Genomic DNA, 20,103 nt, shown 5'->3' on the forward strand with positions numbered 1-20,103 from the left:
AATAGCAAATGGGTCTTGCTCTTTTATCCAGTCAGAAACCCTGTGTCTTTTGATGGGATCATTTAGCCCATTCACCCTCAGAGTAACTACTGAAAGATATGAATTTAGTGTCATCACAATACCTATTCAGTCCCTGTTTTCGTGGATTATTTCTTTGGGCTTCCTCTTTCTTTAACAGAGGCCTCCTTAATATTTCTTGCAGAGCTGGTTCAGTGGTCACATAGTCTTTCAGTTTCTGCCTATCTTGGAAGGTCTTTATCCCTCCTATTCTGAATGAGAGCCTTGCCGGATAAAGTATTCTTGGCTGCATGTTCTGCTCATTTAGTAGCCTGAATATTTCCTGGCAGGCCAGAAAGGGCTGGCTCTGGCTCTGTGTTGATGTCTGCTGTTAATCTAATATTTCTCCCCATATGAGTTAAGAATCCCTTGTCTCGGGATCCCTGGGTGGCGCGGCACTTTAGCACCTGCCTTTGGCCCAGGGCGCGATCCTGGAGACCCGGGATCGAATCCCACGTCGGGCTCCCGGTGCATGGAGCCTGCTTCTCCCTCTGCCTATGTCTCTAGTTCTCTCTCTCTCTCTCTGTGACTATCATAAAAAAAATAAAATAAAAAAATAAAAAAATAAAAAAATAAACTAAAAACCCCACTACTTTAATAAAAAAAAAAAAAAAAGAATCCCTTGTCTCTCGCTGCTCTAAGGATTTGCTCTTTATCTTTGGAATTTGCGAGTTTCACTATTAAATGTCGAGATACTGAATGGTTTTTATTGATTTTGAGGGGGAGGGGGCCTCTCTGTCTCCTGGATCTGCATGCCTGTTTCCATGCCCAAATTCCCAGCTATGGGAAGTTCTCAGCTATGATTTATTCAAATATGCTTTCTGGTCCTCTGTCTCTCTCAGTGCCCTCTGGAACCCCAATTATATGTAGAGTCTTCCTTCTGAGGTTATCATTTATTTCCCTTAACCTTTCCTCATGGTCTTTTAATTGTCTGTCTCTTTTATCCTTTGCTTCCTTCCTTGCCATCAACTTGTCTTCCGTGTCGCACACTCTTTCTTTCCTTTTTTTTTATAATAAATTTATTTTTTATTGGTGTTCAATTTGCCAGCATACAGAATAACACCCAGTGCTCATCCCGTCAAGTGCCCCCCTCAGTGCCCGTCACCCATTCACCCCCACCCCCCGCCCTCCTCCCCTTCCACCACCCCCAGTTCGCTTCCCAGAGTTAGGAGCCTTCATGTTCGTGCACTCTTTCTTTCACCTCATTAACCCTCCTTGATAGGACCTCCAGTTTGGATTGCATCTCATTTAATTGATTTTTTATTATGGCCTGAATAGATCTAAATTCTGCAGTCATGAAGTCTCTTGAATCTATTATGCTTTTTTCCAGATACACCAGTTGCTTTATAATTGTGCTTCTGCATTGGCTTTCTGACATCGAATTGTAATCCATATTCTGGAACTCTGTGGCAGAGTGTTCTCTTTCTGATTCTTTCTTTTGTAGTGAGTTCTTCCTTCCAGTCATTTGCTCAGTGCAGAGTGGCTGTATGAGTGGGCTGAGTCAAGAGTATTAACCACGACCTAAGTAAATTTTACCCTAGAGGATTCTGATGAGGTCAGAGACCAGAAAATGAAAACAAAGATCACAACAAAATAAAACAAAAGGACCACTGAAGTGAAAAACACATTTTAAAACAAAGCAGTAAAAAGTAAAAGGCCAAGAATCTCAAAGAAGAAGAAGAAAAAGAAAAAAGAAAAAGAGAGGGGGAAAAAAAAGCAAAAGTAAAGGGGGCGGGGAGAAAAAAAGAGGAAAAAAAAGATAAGAAAAAGAAAGAAAGAGGGGGTGGATGGGGATTTGGTGGTGGTGAAGAAGTTGTAGTGGAGGGAGAATGTAGTCTACCCTAGGGGTTCTGGAGGGTGATACTCCTAGTTCCAATTGTATTAAGTTCTATGTGTTAGGAGATGCTCAATCCCAAATGTATATAAACCAGCAATACTTGTAGAAAGCCCCAGCAGTGACCAGCAAAACATAAACAAGATAAAAAGCGGGGGCCAGAATGGGAATGAAGAGAGAATATAATCTCACGGAATGAACCGGCACACTATACCACTTGGTTCTGGGTGCATGCTGGTCATGTTTCAGAAGGCATTAACTTCTGTCATTGTAGAACAAAACAAGACAGAGAAAACAAAAAGCGCAAAACAAGATCTCACATATCTCCCAAAATTGAATTGAGTTTGTTGAGGGGAATCTAGAAGTGAAAAATATATCTAAGACAAATGCATATGTAATTGTAGGCATACGAAAGTCAAAAAAGGAAGAAAAAAATGAAGAGGTGGTAAAATATTGTATTTAAGGTGGGAAAAGAGAAAAAATATTGGAAGCTTTTCGTCTGATATATAAACGAGTTGTACTGGGAAAAGGGGTGGGGGGAAGGGAGGGTACCCTCTAGTTCTATATACCATAAATCTCTCGACTTCCCCGGGAGCTTTCCAGTGCTGCTTGGTCAAGAACTTGCTCTTCCCCTGTTCTTCCAGCTGGTCCTCTGGGCGAGGGTTCTGCTGTGCTGATTCTCACATGTGCGTGCATGCACCTGGGAGAGCTGTCCCGCCCCCTGCCAGTTGCCGGCTCAGTGGTAGATGTTTACCTTGTGAGGCCTCTGTTCCCTGGTAGTGCTGCCTCTCCCAGGCACAGGGGGAAACAAGGAGGAAATCAACAATGGAGGTGGCCAGAATTCCAGCTCTGGGGTCAGCTCCCTGCTAGTAACTACCGCAGTCTTCCAGTTGGCACTGGACTAGTGCGACACCTCCGGGGCGGTGTGGGGGGCACTGATCCGAACAGCTTGCAGGGCACCCAGCGAGCGGCAGGAGAGTCCCCACTGTCCTGTGCCCTCCCTGCTTCCGCCTGTCTCAGGGGTAGAGCAGGATCGTGGGCTTTGTCTGCTCGGTGCCCTGGGATCCAGGGCCCTGTGCTGCTGGGATGGCGCCTCTGGGGCACGTGGCTCCCCAAGGCAGCAGGGCACAGACACCTCCGTCTGGAGCCGCCCGCCTAACCCACTGGCTTCTCCCAGATGCCCTGCCACGTGCCGCCAGCCCTGTACAGATCTGCCCAGTCTGTGGTGTGTTTTCCCTCCAGGGGCCCCTCCTGTATTCGTGTCTCTGGGAAACTGGAGGCTTCACTGCCCTTCCTGCTAAGGAAAGGAAGCTAAGCACTTATCTCTACCTGATTCCCCTGCTAAGCACTTTTCCCTCGGGGGAAAAGTCCACGGTGGAGTTTCAGAGTTCCTGCTTCTCCAGGGCTGGGCTTTCCTGTCCCTCCAGGAAGCTTTATCTGGGCTCCTCGTGGTGCCCCTCCCCAACTTGATCTTTTTTCTTTTATTTTTTTCCACCTTCCTACCTTTATTTTTTTTTATTTATTTTTATTTTTTTATATTTTATATTCTTTTATATTTTTTATTATATTTTTATTTCATTTTATTTTATATTTTTTATATTTTTTATATTTATTTTTTTATTTTTTATTTATTTCTTTTATTTATTTATTATTTTTATTTTATTTATTTATTTATTTATTTATTTATTTATTTTTATTTATTTCTTTTATTTTTCTTTTATTTTTTTCCACCTTCCTACCTTGCTAGAAGCAAATGCTCCCTTCTCTCGGGAGCATTCTGATTGTTCTCTTTTTAAATCTCAGGTCGGAGTTGTCAGTGTTCGGGATGATTTCAGAGTTATCTCAGTAAGTTGGTGGGACCAGGTGAGTTGAGGACCCCTCCTCTTCTGCCATCTTGCCCCGCCCCCATACCGTGTTATTAGTTTCAGAAGTAGCATTAAGTGATTCATCAGTTGCACACCACACCCAGTGCCACTACTTCACTCCTTAATGCCCATCACCTAGTTAGCCCATCCTCTCACCCAAATCCCTCAGCTACCCTCAGTTTGTTCCCTAAAGCTCAGCATCTCTTATGGTTTGCCTGGTTCTCAATTTTCATCTTGTTTTATTTTTCTTTCCCCTCCCCCATGTTCATCTGTTTTGTTTCTTAAATTCCACATATGAGTGAAATCGTATGGTATTTGCCCTTCTCTGACTGACTTATTCTGCTTAGCAGAATGTCTTCTAGTTCCACCCATTCCATTGCAAGTGGCAAAATTTCTTTCTTTTTGATGGCTGAGTATACACACACAATGGATATATACCACAGCTCCTTTATCCATTCATTGGATTGTTGATGAGGACATCTTAGCTCTTCCCATATTTTGGCTATTGTGGAGATTGCTGCTATAAACATACATGTGCCCCTTAGTTTAATTTTGAGTTTAATTTGAGCCCTTGTGAGTGGTGTGAGGTGGGATCACATTGTGGTTTTGGTTTGGATTTCCCTGGTGCCCAGTGATGCGGAAAGTTCTTTTTTATGCGCCTGTTGGCCATTTGTGTGTTTTCTTGGGGGAAATGTCTGTTCGTGTCTTCTGCTCATTTCTTGACTGGATTATTTGGGTTTTTTGGGTGTTGATTTTGATAAGTTCTTTATAGATCTTGGATGCTAGCCCTTTATCTGATACGACATTTACGAATATCTAAAACTAAAAAAAGTTTTAGTTTTGTTGACTGTTTCCTTTTCTGTACAAAGTTTGTTGGGTTTTTGTTCTTCTTTAAATCTTTATCAAGTCCCAATTGTTCACTTTTGCCTTTGTTCTTCTTGCCTCTGGAGAGGCAATCAATTGCATCCATTTCTTTGCTATGGCTGAGGTCACAGAGGCTGCTGCCTGCATTCTCTGCAATTTTTGATGGATTCCTGTCTCACATTTAGGTCTTTCATCCACTTTGAACTTATTTTTGTGTTTGGTGTAAGAAAGTGGTACAGTTTTATTCTCTTGCATGTGTCTGTCCAACTTTCCCAACACCACTGGTTGAAGAGACTGGCTTTTTTTCCATTGTATATTCTTTCCTGCCTTGTGAAAGTTTAGTTGACCACAGAGTTGAGGGTCCATTTCTGACTTCTATATTCTGTTCCAAGGATCTGTGTGTCTTTGTGCTAGTAGGACACTGTCTTGATGATGACATCTTTGTCATACAGCTTGAAGTCAGGAATTGTGATGCCTCCAGTTTTGGGATTCTTTTTCAACATTCCTTCAGCTATTCTGGGTCTTTTCTGTTTCCACGCAAATTTTGGGATGGTTTATTCCAACTCTATGAAAAAATGCTGATGGTATTTTGATACGGATTGCATTGAATGTGTAGATTGCTCTGTGTAGTATAGATATTATAGCAATATTTGTTCTTCCAACCCATGAGCATGGGAATTTCCATTTCTTTGTGTCCTCCTCAATTCCTTTCTTAAGTGTTCTACAGTTTTCAGAGTACAGATCCTTTACCAAAGTGGTTAGGTTTCTTCCTAGGTATCTTATGGTTTTTGGTAGAATTGTAAATGGGATCAATTCCTTCATTTCTCTTTCTTCTGTCTCATTGTTAGTGCACAGAAATGCACTGATTCCTGTGCATTGATTCTGTATCCTGCCAGTTTGCCGAATTGCTGTATGAATTCTAGCAATATTTTGCTGGAGTCCTTTAGGATTTTTCCATGGAGAATCATGTGATCTGCAAAAAGGGAGAGTTTGATTTCTTCTCTGTTGATTTGGATGCCTTTTATTTCTTTGTGGGTTTTTTAAGTTTTTATTTATTTCTTTATTTTTTAAAATTTTTATTGCCAAGGCTAAGACTTCTAGCATTATGTTGCACAACAGTGGTGAGAGTGGACATCCCTGTCGTGTTCTTGAACTTAGGGTAAAAGATCTCAGTTTTTCCCTGTTTTGGATGATATTTGCTGTGAGTTTTTTTTAATATGGCTTTTATGCAAATGAGATATGTTCCCTCTAGCCTTACACAGTGGACAGTTTTTATCAAGAAAGGATGCTCTATTTTGTAAAGCACTTTTTCTGCATCTATTGAGAGGATCATATGGCACTTGTCCTTTCTTTTACGCATGTGGCATATCACACTGGTTGATTTGTGTATGTTGAGTCACCTTGCATCCCAGGAATAATGCCCACCTGTTCGTGGTGAATAATCCAGGTAAATGGGCTGTTGGATCCTATTGGCTAGTATCTTGATAAGAATTTTTGCATCTATGTTCATCAGGGGGAGTTCTTCTTTCTAGTTATTTTTCTCAGTGCAGAGTGGCTGTATGAGCGGGCGGTGTCAAGACTATCAACCATGACCTGACTAAATTTCACCCAGATGATTCTGCCGAGGGTCAGAGACCAGAAATTGAAAACAGATCAGACAAAATAAAATGAAAGGACAACTAAAGTGAAAAACAAGTTTAAAAAAAAAGTAGTAAAAAATAAAAGGCCATGAACCTAAAAAAGAAGGGAAAAAAGGAGGGAAAAAGAAGAATAGAAAAAGAAAAAGAGAATAAGAAAAAAAGGTGGGGAGGGCGGGACTGGGAGATGGTGGTGGTGAAGAAGTTGTAGTGGAGGGAGAATGTAGGGGTCCGGAGGGTGATTCTCTTGTTTCTGATATATTAAGTTCTGTATTATTAGAAGATGCTCAGTCCCAAATTTATATAAACCAGAAATACTTGTAGAGGGCCCCAACATTGACCACCAAAGCATAGATGAGATAAAGGGGGGGGGGCAGAATGGGAATGAGGAATCTCACAGAATGAAACAGCATGGTATAATACTTGGTTCTGGGTGCATACTGGGTCATGTTTTAGAAGGTATTAACTTCTGCCATTGTAGAGCAAAATGAGGCAGCGAAAACAAAAACACAAAACAAAGAAAACATATCTTGCATATCTCCCAAAATTAAACTGAGTATGTTGAAGGTAATCTAGAAGTGGAAAATACATCAAGGTCTGTAACTGTAGAAATATGAAAGTCAGAAAGGAAGAATCTTAAAAATGAAGAGGTGGTAAAATATTGTAGTTAAGGTGGGAAAAGAGAAAAAATTGGAAACTTACGGTCTGATCTAATGCTTTCCTGGAAAAGGGAGGAAAAAAATTAAAAAGGAGGGGTATACTCTGGTTCTATAAACTGTAAATCCCTCAACTTCCCCTGGAGCTTTCCAGTGTTGGTCCGCCAAGAACTTGCTCTTCCCCTGTCCTTCCAGCTGGTCTTTTGGGAGAGGGGCCTGTTGTGCTGATTCTCAGATGTGTGCACCCAGGTAGCTACCCCGCCCCATGCCAGGTGCAGGGCTCAGTGGGAGCTGTTTATTCTCTGAGGCCGCTGTTCCCTGGCGACCCCACTCCGCCCCAGGCACAGGGTGACACAAGGAGGAACAACAATACTGGCGGCAGCCAGTTCTCCAGCTCTGGAGTCAGCTCCCACAGTAACTACTACAATTTCCCAGTCCACACTGGCCTCATGTTCCGGGGGCGGGAGGTGCTGATCTGCACAGCTAGGGGCGCCCGGGGGCGGGGGGCAGGAGAATCCTCACTGACCTGTGCTCTCGTTGCCTCCACCTGTCCCAGGGAGGGGGGAGCACCGGATCCTAGGTTGAGTTCCCCGGTGCCCTGCTGTCTGGGGCCTGTGCTGCTGGAATCATATTCTCAGGGCGCGGCTCCCGAAAGCAGCAGGGCACAGTCCCCTCCGTCGGGAGCCTCTGCCTGAGCTTCTCCCGAGGCCCGCCGGCCCGTACTCCATCCAACCCTTTACCGAGCTCAGCCCACAGTCTATAGAACGCTCTCCCGCAGGGTGCACTTCCTCTGTTAGGGACTCTGGGAGACTGGAGGCTCCACTGCCCCTCCTGCAATTCTGCCCAAGTTCCCTACTAATCGCCTTTCCATCTGGGACAAACCTGGTGCGGATTTTTAAAGTTCCTGCTTCTCAGGGACTGGGCTTCCCTGTCCCGGGAGGCTTTTGCTACCCGGACTTAGCCAGGCTCCACGTGGGGGGCTCCCCCCCCACCCCCCGCTTGATTCTTTTTTTTAATTTTTTTCCGCCTTCCTACCTCGTTAGAAGCAAAAACTCTTCTCTCTGGAGCGTTCCAGCTGTTTTCTCTTTAAATCTCAGAGTGAGACCTAGATAACCTTCAAATCATCCTGAAAACCTATAAATTCCACCTGAGAGGAATTCGGAGGCTCCGCGTGGAGAGGGCTGTATCGCCAGGGAGGGGGATTCCAACAGTGCAGGCCCCAGAGCCCAGGCTGCCGGAGGACACAGCCCAGGATCCGGCGCTCCCCGCGGGACAGGCAGAGGCCGGGAGGGCACAGGACAGCAAGGACACTCCTGCCGCCACTACCCTGAGCAGTGCAGATCAGCGGCCCCGCCCCCGGAGAATCCAGAACCCTGCGGACTGGGAGCTGCGGTAGCAGTAACTACCGGGCTGGACTCCAGGGCTGGAGAGCTGGCCGCTGCCACTGTTCCTCCTGGGGCCTCACAGGATAAACAACCTCCACTGAGCCTCACGGTGGCCTCACAGGATGAACAGGTTAAACAACTCCCAATGAGCCGTGTACCAGGCAGGGGGCTGAGAAGCTCCCCCAGGTACTCACACCTGAGAATCAGCACAGCAGGCCCCTCCCCCAGAAGACCAGCTAGAGGGAAGAGGGAAAAGCAAGTTATTGACCAAGCAGCACCGGAAAGTCCCGGGGAAGTCGAGGTATTTACAGTATATAGAATCAGAGGATACTCCCCCTTGTTCTTTGTCTTCTGTTCCCCCCACCCCATTTTTTTTATTTTTTCTTCTTCTTCTTCTTCCGTTTTTATTTTTCTTTTTTCTGTTCTCTCTTTTTCTCCTTTTTCCAGTACAACTTGCTTTTGGTCACTCTGGACTGAGCAAAATGACTAGAAGGAAAAACTCCCCTCAGAAGAAAGAACCAGAAACAGTCCTCTCCCACAGAGTTACAAAATCTGGATTACAATTCAATGTCAGAAAACCAATTCAGAAGCACAATTATAAAGATACTGTTGGCTCGAGAAAAAAGCATAAAGGAGTCAAGAGACTTCATGACTGCAGAATTTAGATCTCATCAGTCAGAAGTTAAAAATCAATTAAGTGAGATGCAATCCAAACTGGAGGTCCTAACCATGAGGGTTAACGAGGTAGAAGAATGAGTGAGTGACATAGAAGACAAGTTGATGGCAAGGCGAGAAACTGAGGGAAAAAGAGACAATTAAAAGATCATGAGGATGGGTTAAGGGAAATAAATGACAGCCTCAGAAGGGAAAATCTACATGTAATTGGGGCTCCCGAGGGTGCCGAAAGGGACAGAGGTCCAGAATACGTATTTGAACAAATCATAGCTGAGAACTTTCCTACCTGGGAAGGGACACAAGCATTCAGATCCAGGAAATAGAGAGATACCCCCCTAAAATCAATAAAAACTGCTCAACACCTTGACATTTAATAGTGAAACTTGCAAATTCCAAAGACAAAGAGAAGACACTTAAAGCAGCAAGAGACAAAAAAATCTCTAAATTTTATGGGGAGAAATATTAGATTAACAGCAGACCTCTCCACAGAGACCTGGCAGGCCAGAAAGTGCTGGCAGGATATATTCAGGGTCCTAAATGAGAAGACCATGCAGCCAAGAATACTTTATCCAGCAAGGCTCTCATTCAGAATAGAAGGAGAGATAACGAGCTTCCAAGATAGGCAGAAACTGAAAGAGTATGTGACCACCAAGCCAGCTCCGCAAGAAATCCTAAGGGGGATTCTGTAATAGAAAGAAGAAGTCCAAGGGAACAACCCACAAAACCAGGGACTGAATAGGTATCATGATGACACTAAATCCATATCTTTCAATAGTAACGCTGAACGTGAATGAGCTTAATGACCCCACCAAAAGGGGCAGGGTTTCAGACTGGATAAAAAAGCAAGACCCATCTATTTGCTGTCTACAAGGGACTCATTTTAGGCAGAAGGACACCTACAGCCTGAAAATAAAAGGTTGGGGAACACTGTACCATTCAAATGGTCCTCAAAAGAAAGCAGTGGTAGCCATCCTTATACCAGATAAACTAAAGTTTATCCCGAAGTCTGTAGTGAGAGATGAAGAGGGGCACTATATCATACTTAAAGGATCTATCCAACAAGAGGATGTAACATCATCAATATTTATGCCCCGAATGTGGGAGCTGCCAAGTATAACAATCAATTAATAAGCAAAGTTAAGACATACTTAGATAATAATACACTTACACTTGGTGACTTCAATCTAGCGCATTCTACAATCGACAGATTTCCCAAGCACAACAATATACAGAGACAAGAACTTTAAAGTTTTCTTTCCTTATTTATTTATTTATTTATTTATTTATTTATTTATTTATTCATTCATTCATTCATTCATTCATTCATTAATTCATTCAGAGAGAGAGAGACAGGCAGAGGGAGAAGCAGGCTCCATGCAGGGAGCCCGATGTGGGACTCGATTCCGGCCCTCCAGGATCACGCCCTGGGCTGCAGGCGACGCTAAACCGCTGCGCCACCAGGGCTGCCCGAGACAAGAGCCTTAAATGATACACTGGACCAGATGGATTTCAGAGATATTTACAGAACTTTATATCCAAACGCAGCTGAATACTCATTCTTCTCAAGTGCACATGGAACTTTCTCCAGAATAGACCACATACTGGGTCACAAATCAGGTCTGAACCGATACCAAAAGATTGGGATCGTCCCCTGCATATTTTCAGACCATAATGCTTTGAAATTAGAAATAAATCACAAGAAGAATTTTGGAAGGATTCCAAGGATGTGGAGGTGAAGGACCCTCCTGCTAAAAGATGAAAGGGTCAACCAGGAAATTAAAGAAGAATTAAAAAGATTCATGGAACCTAATGAGAATGAAGATACAACCGTTCAAATTCTTTGGGATACAGCAAACGCAGTCCTGAGAATTAAAAAGATTCATGGAACCTAATGAGAATGAAGATACAACCGTTCAAATTCTTTGAGATACAGCAAACGCAGTCCTGAGGGGTAATACATCGCAATACAAGCATCCATTCAAAAACTGGAAAGAACTCAAATACAAAAGCTAACCTTGCACCTAAAGGAGATGGAGGAAAAAAAACAGCAAATAGATTCTACACCCAGCAGAAGAAGAGACTTAATAAAGATTCAAGCAGAACTCCATGAAATAGAGACCAGAAGAACTGTGGGACAGATCAACAAAGCCAGGATTCGGTTCTTTGAAATAAAGAATAAGATAGATAAACCATTAGCTAGCCTTATTAAACAAGAGAGAGAAGACTCAAATTAATAAAATTATGAATGAGAAAGGAGAGATCACTACCAACACCAAGGAAATACAAACGGTTTTTAAACCATATTATGAACAGCTATATGCCAATAAATGAGGAAACCTGGAAGAAATGGACACATTTCTGGAAAGCCACAAACTACCAAAACTGAAACAGGAAGAAATAGAAAACCTGAACAGGCCAATAACCAGGGAGGAAATTGAGGCAGTCATCAAAAACCTCCCAAGACACAAAAGTCCAGGGCCAGATGGCCTCCCAGGGGAATTCTATCAAACGTGTAAAGAAGAAACCATAAGTATTCTACTAAAGCTGTTCGGAAAGATAGAAAGAGATGGAATACTTCCAACTCATTCTATGAGGCCAGCATCACCTTCATTCCAAAACCAGACAAAGACCCCACCAAAAAGGAGAATTATAGATGAATATCCCAGATGAACATGGATGCAAAAATTGTCAACAAGACACTAGCTAATAGGATCCAACATTACATTAAGAAGATGACTCACCATGACCACAGGGGATTTATCCCTGGGATGCAAGGTTGGTTCAACACTCGTAAAGCAATCAATGCGATAAATCGTATCAACAAGAGTAAAAACAAAACCATGTAATCCTCTCAATAGATGCAGAGAAAGCATTTGACAAAATACAGCATCCATTCCTGATCAAAACTCTTCAGAGTGTAGGGATAGAGGAAACATTCCGCAGCATCTTAAAAGCCATCTATGAAAAGCCCACAGCAAATATCATTCTCAATGGGGAAACACTGAGAGCCTTTTCCCTAAGATCAGGAAGAAGACAGGGATGTCCACTCTCACCACTGCTATTCAGCATAGTCCTAGAAGTCCTAGCCTGAGCAATCAGACAACAAAAAGAAATAACTGGCAAAGAAGAAGTCAAACTCTCCCTCTTTGCAGATGACATGATACTCTACCTAGAAAACCCGAAAGCCTCCACCCCAAGATTGCTAGAACTCATACAGCAATTCAGCAGTGTGGCAGGATACAAAATCAATGCCCAGAAGTCAGTGACCTTTCTATACACTAACAATGAGACTGAAGAAAGAGAAATTAAGGAGTCAATCCCATTGAAAACTGCACCCAAAAGCATAAGATACCTAGGAAGAAACCGAACCAAAGAGGGAAAGGATCTATATATACCCTAATAACTACAGAACGCTTCTGAAATAAATTGAGGAAGACACAAAGAAGATGGAAAAATATTCCATGCACATGGAGTGGAAGAATTAATATTGTGAAAATGTCAATGCTACGCAGGGCAATTTACGTGTTCAATGCAATCCCTATCAAAATACCATGGACTTTCTTCAGAGAGTTGGAAGAAACCATCTTCAGATTTGTGTGGAATCTGAAAAGACTCCGAATAGCCAGGGGAATATTAAAAAAGATATCGATAGCTGGGGTCATCACAATGCCAGATTTCAGGTCGTACTACAAAGCTGTGGTCATCAGGACAGTGTGGTACTGGCACAAAAACAGACACATAGATCAATGGAACAGAACAGAGAATCCAGAAGTGGACCCTCAACTTTATGATCAACTAATATTCAACAAAGGAGGAAAGACTATCTACTGGAAAAAAGACAGTCCCTTCAATAAATGGTGCTAGGAAAACTGGACAGCCACACACGGAAGATAGAAACTGGACCCTTCTCTTACACCATACACAAAGACAAACTCAAAATGGATGAAAGATCCAAATGTGAGACAAGAGTCCATCAAAATCGTAGAGGAGAACACAGGCAACACCCTTTTTGAACTCGGCCACAGTAACTTCTTGCAAGATACATCCATGAAGGCAAGAGAAACAAATGCAAAAATGAACTATTGGGACTTCTTCAAGATAAGAAGGTTTTGCACAGGCAAAGAAACAGTCCACAAAATTAAAAGACAACCTACAGAATGGAGAAGATATTTGCAGATGACATATGAGATAAAGGGCTAGTATCCAAGATCTGTAAAGAACTTATTAAACTCAATATCAAAGAAACAAACGATCCAGTCTTGAAATGGGCAAAAGACATGAACGGAAATCTCACAGAGGAAGACATAGACATGGCCAGCAAGCACATGAGAAAATGCTCCACACCACTGGGCTTCAGTGAAATACCAATCCAACCCACAATAAGATACCACCTCACACCAGTGAGAATGGGGAAAATTAACAAGGCAGGAAACAACAAATGTTGCCGACGATGTGCAGAAGGGGGAACCCTCTTGCACTGTTGGTGGCAGTGTGACCTGGTGTAGCCACTCTGGAAACTGTGGAGGTTCCTCAAAGAGTTAAAAATAGAACTATCCTATGACCCAGTAATTGCACTGCTGGAGATTTACCCCAAAGATACAGATGAAGTGAAAAACCTGCACCCCGATGTTTATAGCAGCAATACCCACAATAGCCAAACTGTGGAAGGAGCCTCGGTGTCCACTGAAAGATGAATGGATAAAGAAGATGTGGTCTGTGTATACACTGGAATATTACTCAGCCATTAGAAACGAGAAATTCCCACTATTTGCTTCGACGTGGAGGGACTTGGAGCGTATTGTGCTGAGTGAAATAAGTCAATCTGGAAAGGAGAAACATTATATGGTCTCATTCATTTGGGGAATATAAAAAATACTGAAAGGGGAAAGGAGAGAAAATGAGTGAAAATATCAGTGATGGTGACAAAACATGAGCGACACCTAACTCTGGGAAATGAACAAGGTGTAGTGGAAGGGTAGTGGGTGGGGGGTTGGGGTGACTGGGTGACGGGCACTGAAGGGGCACCTGATGGGATGGGCACTGGGTGTTATGGTATATGTTGGCAAATTGAACTCCAATGAAAAATAAATAAAAATAATTAAAATAAATAAGTAAATCTCAGAGAGAATTCCTAGGTTTTCAGGATGATTTGAAAGTTATCTAGGTAAGTTGGTGGGGACAGGTGACTTGGGGACCCTACTCCTCCGCCATCTTGCCCTGCCCCTCGTCTGATGTTTTGGACCTTTCTTTGCTCCATAGATTTGCTAGATGCAAGCCTACGTTGGTTTTCTGTGAGAGAGGTCTGCTGGACTTGTTCAGGAGGTGACTTGTCCTTCTAAAGATGCCAGGTCAAGGTGTGGGGTTTAGCATAGTGGTTTCCAGCCTTCCTTGGAGGTGCTGTGTTTGCCTCCGAAGCCAAACTGCGCTGGTGGGCAGGACGAGGGAGTGGTGGTGAAGTACGTAGTCGATGGCATCACCCTGCCCTCTTGTCCCTGGGGATGGAATTTCCAGCCACTGCTGTTCAGGAAGCCCTCTTGGGAAAGCAAACAATCTCCTGTGTCCCTAGCTTTTGTCAGTTCACTACCTTTAACCTGCCTGTGCCTAGCCTGTCAGCACATCCAGAGCCACAGATCTGTATTTTATCTCTGGCCAGTGGCTGGGATTCCAAACTCCAAGTTTTATAGGGCCTGGTAAGGTGCAGACCCATTCCTCTATCCCAGATAAGAGGCTTGGGGCATGGCCAGCACCATCCCATCCCTGAAAAGCAGTAGCACAGTGGGGGTGCACAGTGGGGGTGCAGGCTAGAGTTTATTGTAGCACTCAGCAAAAAACTGCAGCCTGGTTATCGGGTGTCTGTACTTGACTCAGTCTCTTACTCCCTTATGTCCCAGAAAAGCCATCGCAGAGGCTTGAACCTATTGTGGCAGACAGCGAAAAGCAACAGCCAGGTTTTCTGCAATCTGCTCCATTCTCTGCTTTCAGCTAGTTTCTACCACAGAAAAGCAGCTGCTATGTGCACACTGAGGTTTACACACACACAGACACACACACACACAGCTATCTACCTATCTATCTATCTATCTATCTATCTATCTATCTATCTATCTATATCTATCTATCATCTATCATCTACCTATCATCTCTAAACAGACCATAGGTGGTGACATCTCTAGACCCCTATTCAGCAGGAAGAAGTTATAGAAGATGATATTCCACTCCCAGCCAACTTGAAGATTTAACGGTCAAAATAATTCAGAGGGGAAATGATGTGGGGGACAGAGGCAAAAGAAAAATTAAATGGCCTTACCATTCACAGTCCATTGACAAGTCTTTGAAACAAGCAGAGTGACACTCTTGTAGGAACCAGCTGCCTGAATGTTAATACTTTGTGAAGGACAAAAGGCAATCTTAGCCCAACGCTCAGGATCCTGTAGGTGTATTTTAACATTATAAATTCCTTTAGAAATTTCCGGTATCTCCTCTCCCCAAGACACATATTGGCAATCATTCCCCTAAGCATAGGACCCACCGATATACATCTGAAGGGTCTCAAAACTACGGGCTTATTAGACAGTAATAAGTGACCTTTCCCCAACGATAGCTAGCCCCCTCAAGGTCCTGGAAACCTGTTTCCAAAATTCCTCAGAGATTTATGGTATTCCTAACTTCTCCCAACTCCCAACTATATAATAACCACCCCTTAATATCCTATTGTAGCTCTCCCACAGGGCCTGTCCTGTGGGACAGCTTCAATAAAACCACCTTTTTGCACCAAAGACATCTCAAGAATTCCTTCTTGGCCACTGGATTTCAACCCTAACGTCTCTCCTACATCACTCTAGTCCAAAAGAAGGATGAAAAATGGATGTTAGGTGGTCATACAAATGAGACACAGCCGTGTCTACCATCATTTTAAATTTGGAAGGTTGGCTCAGTTGGCAGTGGTTTTAACAGTGCATCCATGCATCCAGGCAAAATCCAGGTTTCAGTGGCCTATCCACCAACGGGGGAAGGAACTTGTGACTCAAGTTAGAGTCACAGAACCACTGCGTCCCATTAGGAGTCAGTCATCTAATTCTAGGCCTCCTTGAATTGCACTTAAGATATCAAGGGCTAGTCAGTCTTGTAGGGCCATCTTTTGAATTTGTATAGGGATCAAAGGAGTCCAAATCCAGGGGCAATTTCTCTTAGCAAAGTTTTTGTCACTCCAGTGGCCTTTTTATCCAAATGAATGGAGTACTCCCTGTATTATCTTTCCCTGGTTATTATTTGGGTATAAAAAATTTCCCCTCATTATAAAGCATTTCTGAATATGCTTGTTCCTGGGCTATGTGAATTTTTTGGTCTGAATAGACTGCCCTCATGGACCTTATTGGAGGTAAGATTGGTAAAAGACAGAATATTTGCCTATTTGTGCTGCCTGCTTGGGCCATGTGGTCTACTGAATTGTTTTTTTTACATTCTAGGGTCATATCCTTTCTGCTGTCCTTTGAGGTGGTTTACAGCTACCTCCTCAGGTAAGTGTACAGGGTCGAGAACAGTTGTATTTTCAGGCTTAATATTTGATTAGGGAATTCTGGCTTGATAATGATCCCCTTTCTTCTAAATTGCTCCATGGATGAGGAAGGCATATTTGGAGTCAGTACAAATATTTTTTAAGGCTTTGTCTTAAAAATTGCAAAGCACAAGTGAGCACTACTAACTAACTCTGCTTTCCTGGCTCCTATTTGCTCTGGCCTCAATAGTCTGAGTTAGACCAACTATAGCTTACCCATCTTTTCTTATTCCCTTTTCCATGAAACTGCTGCCATTGGTAAACTGGTTGTCATCTGCATTTTCGATAGGGGAATCTTTTAAATCTGGTCGACTAGAATAAACAAGATCAACAACCTGTGAACAGTTATGCTCTATAGAAGTACAAAGGTCAGGTCCAGACATAAAGGTAGCTGGGTTTAAAGTTTGACAGTATCTCAGGCATATCTATGAGCACAGCCTAGTATTTCATAAGTCAGCCTCTCATCATCCATTGGTGGCCTCTGGTATCTAAGACATTCTGGACCTGAGGTGAAGTCATTAGAGTCATGGACTGTCTCATAGTGAGCTTTGAGGATCCTTCCACCAGGAGGGATGTTGTATGCTTGGCTAAAGCCTCCACTCAGCACTTTTGTATCAACAGAAGTGGCTGAGGGATAAAACCATCATGGAATCTTCTTTGTTTGAGGTCTATCCTTAACAATATCTTAGTTACAAGGAATCACTGGCAAGTGGGAGAAAACTTGTCTCAAGAAATAAGGGCATCCCCAAGTGCATCATCCAATCCAATCATAAAGAAGGAGAGGTCATCCATTATCTCCAGAAGTCCATAGTTAACCCTAGGGAGTGGGGTATGCAGTGGCTTTTGAGGAGTGATTTTTGTCATCGTAGCCACACAGATTTAGTCAAGGTGCTAGTTGAATCATACGATTGTTGGGGAGTCAATCACATTTTCAGCTCTTCAAATAATCATATGCCCATGGGGCGGTGTTATTATCCCCACAGAGTAACAAACAAGAGGACTGTGTATACGTGAGCTATCGTGGCAATTTCTCTGAAGTTTGCCTCAAGTTGTCTAGTGTAGGCAAACAACAAACTTTTAAAGACAATCTTAACTAGGATTTAACATCTGCAAAGATGTGTTATTGAAACTTAATTTTTCTGTCTAAAATCATCCTTATTTTCAGAGATAGCCAACTCGAGACTAATTTGTTTGCAAAACAAATAGAATTTTAACAAAGCTGACCTAATCATTTACATAAGTTCAACAACTGCCCATATCGATCTTTTAGAGTCTGTTTTGCTGGAACTTTTACAAGGAATCTAGATTGAACTTTTAGTAGCCCCTGTAGGCCAGAAGCCAAGATAAGTGCTTGCTGTCAGACATGCCTGCAATACCTGTAGACTTGGGCGGCTTTGTGTTCACAAGGCTCCCAAAGTATCCTGAGGTTCCTGCTGCACCTGCCAGAAAGTGACATTCTTTACTCACCTGGTGAGGCTGCTGGGAACTCTGCACACAAGGTATCAGGCCAACAGTTCCAAGGGGGCTTTATGGCTCCAGGTTTCATAAAGTCATAAACTGTGTAGTCATATATGAGTTTATGTCTGTCTCTCTGAAATATGACATTCCAGGCAAAGTCTTGTAGAATAACCAATGTTTCCAGTGGTGTCCTGTTACAAAGAGAACAGATTCCTGGAGAGCTTATGCAAATGACTATGATTGCCATGGAAGAAAGAAAAATTATTGAGACCTTTCGGATCTCAGGGGGTTCAGGTAGAGAGAAAAGTTAAATGCTTCCATTTGTTCACAAATGAATTATCAGGTTTCTGTACATCACAGATAGCTTAAGAGAAGTTTTCCTTAATCTGGAAGTGTAAACAGAGAGCCAGCAATGTTTCAAGCAAGAGCTACAAAACTGTAATCTTCTTCCTAGTTCATTTAGTCCCATATTACTAATTCTTGTTCAGTTTGAATGCAGCTTATTAATTAGTTCTGGAAAATTCTTACCCATTTCAGGTTTGGTCTTAAAGATATCAAATACCTATATTTGTCCCAAAGTCCTTTTATGAATCCCCTTGAAGATAAAAGTCATTTTGCAAGAGAATAGAAACAATTATAAATGACAAAAACTCAGAAATGGCCATTGTTGATGGTCTGTTCATTATGATGCAACTGACAAGGAAATACAGTTATTTCTGTGACACATAACACTTCAATAATCAGTATACCAAGTGATGACTTTATACAAGAAAGTAACATGCCAAATAAACAAGCCTGATTAGTCAAGGAGACTTCACCTGTGATTTAAATCTTGGGGAAGCTTGTTAAAAACCTTAGAACGTTTCGGGGTGGCTAAGTTGGTTAAGCATCTGCCTTTGGCTCAGGTCCTGGATGGAGCTCCAATCCGCTCCCTGCTCAGCGGGGAGCTTGCCTCTCCCTGTCCTTCCCCCTCTGCCTCTGCCCCACTCATGCTCACTCTCTGTCTCTCTCTCAAGTAAATAAATAAAAATTTTATTGGAAAAAAAAAAGCCTTAGAAAGTTTTAAAGCATAGCCTAAACCAGATTAGAGATCACCAAGGACCCGATAAAGGCAAAACAGAAACTGTTTTTTCTGGGAGGACAAAGGGAAAAGAAAACAACTTTGTTTACATTTTCATATCAAGAGCAAACCCACAACTCAAGAAAATTTTGTATTTTTAACACAGAGAAAGCAGACTTTCAACCTTATACCACTGTACTTTTTAAATCCATTCATTTTGATCTTAGTGCTGCCCTGACCATACATAAAATTCCTTCCCAAAGATTGCCCTTCACAAAAACCTTTTTATATCCAGATTTTGTCCCAAACCACTTCTCTCCAAACAACCAGTCTCATTCAGGACAAAACTACTTTCTTTTACCTTCAACAAGAGTGTCTTCCCTTTCCTTTGATTGTTCTTACACATACAGAGCTGCTTCTCTGATGCCCATCAGTCTTAATTAGCAGAAGTTTAACTCTTAGAAACCTTAGTCTCCAGTGAAAACCAAGTAGTAACCAGCTGTGGACAGTTATCCCAGATCTCTTTAGATGGCAAATTTATTTATTTATTTATTTATTTATTTATTTATTTATTTATTTAAAAATATTTTATTTATTTATTCATAGAGACAGAGAGAGAAAGAGAGAGAGAGAGAGAGAGAGAGGCAGAGACACAGGCAGAGGGAGAAGTAGGCATCATACAGAAAGCCTGATGTGGAACTTGATCCAGGGTCTCCAGGATCACGCCCTGGGCTGCAGGCAGCGCTAAACCGCTGCACCACCGGGGCTGCCCTAGATGGCAAATTTATGAATCAGTTAAGCACAAAGCATCTTTGCCAATAGCCTCCAATATCCTTAGTGTGTTTACAATACGAAGTCAAAAGCACAAATCTTACATCCTTTAATCAATGCTTTAGCACTTTGTTCTATTTGGAAAGACCTAAATGTCCAATGAATTTGGTCCCATTTATCATCCAAGCAAAACTTTAAAGTTTCAGATTACCAAATACTTTGAAAGCTATCTTGACAATTACCCATGAAAACTTTGAGGCAGATCAGAGTAACCACCACTTTAAGT

The 20,103-nt window shown here is 42.5% G+C and overlaps 1 long non-coding RNA gene across 1 annotated transcript; it reads right to left on the reverse strand.

The window, feature by feature from the left end:
- Positions 1 to 1,207: 1,207 nt before the first annotated feature.
- LOC144309510 (uncharacterized) lies at positions 1,208 to 18,640 on the reverse strand. The gene is made up of 3 exons (XR_013375474.1): positions 17,996 to 18,640; positions 15,281 to 15,401; positions 1,208 to 5,593 (listed from the first exon to the last, which is right to left on the reverse strand). It is a non-coding gene; the product is annotated as an uncharacterized LOC144309510 (long non-coding RNA).
- Between the last annotated feature and the right edge of the window lie 1,463 nt (positions 18,641 to 20,103).

This window comes from Canis aureus, unplaced genomic scaffold (assembly GCF_053574225.1).
Source record: "Canis aureus isolate CA01 unplaced genomic scaffold, VMU_Caureus_v.1.0 NW_027326476.1_RagTag, whole genome shotgun sequence".
Classification (NCBI taxonomy): domain Eukaryota; kingdom Metazoa; phylum Chordata; class Mammalia; order Carnivora; family Canidae; genus Canis; species Canis aureus.